Source organism: Falco naumanni, unplaced genomic scaffold (genome assembly GCF_017639655.2).
Source record: "Falco naumanni isolate bFalNau1 unplaced genomic scaffold, bFalNau1.pat scaffold_107_arrow_pat_ctg1, whole genome shotgun sequence".
Taxonomy (NCBI): Eukaryota; Metazoa; Chordata; class Aves; order Falconiformes; family Falconidae; genus Falco; species Falco naumanni.
Genome location: NW_024427358.1, coordinates 4,958 through 6,683, shown reverse-complemented (window position 1 = coordinate 6,683; position 1,726 = coordinate 4,958). Strand labels below are relative to the sequence as shown.

The window sequence follows — 1,726 nt, the reverse complement described above, 5'->3', positions numbered from 1 at the left end:
TGAATTGTAAAAATGGGTGTATTCCATGGGCTAACAGAAGGTCTGATGTGGCCTAAATCCAATTGTTCTTGGACTAATTCTTGAATGTGTTGCAGCTTCTCTTGAGGTAAGGGCCATTGATCAACCCATACGGGAGTTTCTGATTTCCATTTTAATTTTAAGGTTGGGCGAGAGCGGCTATCAATGGCCCCAATCAAAAATCTGTAGAGATTCTCATTCCTCATTGGGAAAGTACATCTCTACCTAACAAGGACAAGGATGTGTGTAGGACATAAGGTTTTACCCATGCTTGATGTCCTTCTTGATCCGTGAAAAGAATGAAGTTTTTACTGACCTGTGTCAGACGACTTCCCCCAATGCCTGAAATGGTTGAACCCGCACTATCTAATTCCCACATGGTAGGCCAAACTGAAAAAGGAAGAACAGTAACATCAGCACCAGTATCAATCATCATTGAAACATTAGGAAGATTAACACCTTGTGGACCAGATATCTTAACATTACATTTTGGCCGCTCGGCACCAATAAGTTGACAAAAGGCAATGTTAGGCATACCCGTTGGGCCAAATGCACCTTGACCCCTGTCCTTTTCTCCTTTTTGAGGGACAGTAGCTTGGAATGGAATGAGCTGTGCAATAGTGCTTCCTGCTGGAATATGAACAGGTGGAGAAAAAACTTTTACCATAATTCCAATAGGTCCGGTATAATCGGCATCAATACAACCAGGAAGAACAAAAATCCCCTTTTTTGACGCAGAAGAGCGTCCTATAAGGAGTGCAGATAAACCATAACCCAAAGGACCACTAACTGTAGAAGGAAGTACATGTACCTTTTCATCAGTGATATTTACAGGTTCTGCCACGGCCAAATCGACTCCTGCGCTTCCTCTGGTGGCTGAATACAGCTCGCCGAGGCAGCCATGAATTTTGTTGGGTTCTGGGGATATTTCTTGGCCGCGTCCCTCAGAACGCGGCTGTTCCCGTTTCCCGGAACAAAGAGGGGTGTACCATCTTTTCTAAATTTTGAGCGACAATCGGCCGCTTTATGACCAAATTTTTGACAACGCAAACAATTTCCCTTCAACAGAGACTTTCCTCCTAGATTCTTTTTGCAGTCACGTTTAACGTGACCTTCCTGTCCACATTGATAACATTTTGGCTTAGAACCGTGGTCCCCTCGGCCTTGTACCTTGTTGTTGTTTAGAGCTACTGCTAGAGCATTGGCATGTATTTTTGCCTTTTCCTCTTCCTCAACCAAAGGAGCCCTTGCGCATGCCTCTATCATTTGAGCGATGGATGCCCCAGGGGGTAAGGATGCTATAAGTTGCTTACAAGTGACATTTGCATTTTGTACAGTGATCTCTTTAGTCAAAATAATCTTGAGATCTGGAGTGACGTTAGGAGCATTATCAATGGCGTCTCTTAACCTGTCAACAAAACTAAAAAAAGATTCATTAGGTTTCTGCAAGATTTTGGTATATGGTAAGGTTGGTGTATGCAATTGAGGTAACACCAAGAAAGCTGCTAACCCAGCTTGTTTCGATTGTTGTAACACCCTGGTATGTAACGCTGCTTGTGCAGCTCCATCACGATAAGGACCTGTACCCATTAAGGCATCTAACGGCGCTAATCGTAAGGGATCTCCTTGTGGCAAATGAATGTTTTCTATAAGTTTCACCTCTAGATACTCCTGCCACTTTGCTAACCAAAGCATGAATGTTGTTGGA

The 1,726-nt window shown here is 43.4% G+C and overlaps 1 long non-coding RNA gene across 2 annotated transcripts; it reads right to left on the bottom strand.

The window, feature by feature from the left end:
• Positions 1-292: 292 nt before the first annotated feature.
• On the bottom strand, positions 293-1,118 carry LOC121081990. 2 transcript variants are annotated; one of them, XR_005825870.1, is made up of 2 exons: positions 505-1,118; positions 293-408 (listed from the first exon to the last, which is right to left on the bottom strand). It is a non-coding gene; the product is annotated as an uncharacterized LOC121081990 (long non-coding RNA). The 2 variants fall into 2 exon arrangements; XR_005825871.1 differs by having other exon boundaries at positions 523-1,118.
• Positions 1,119-1,726: the final 608 nt, after the last annotated feature.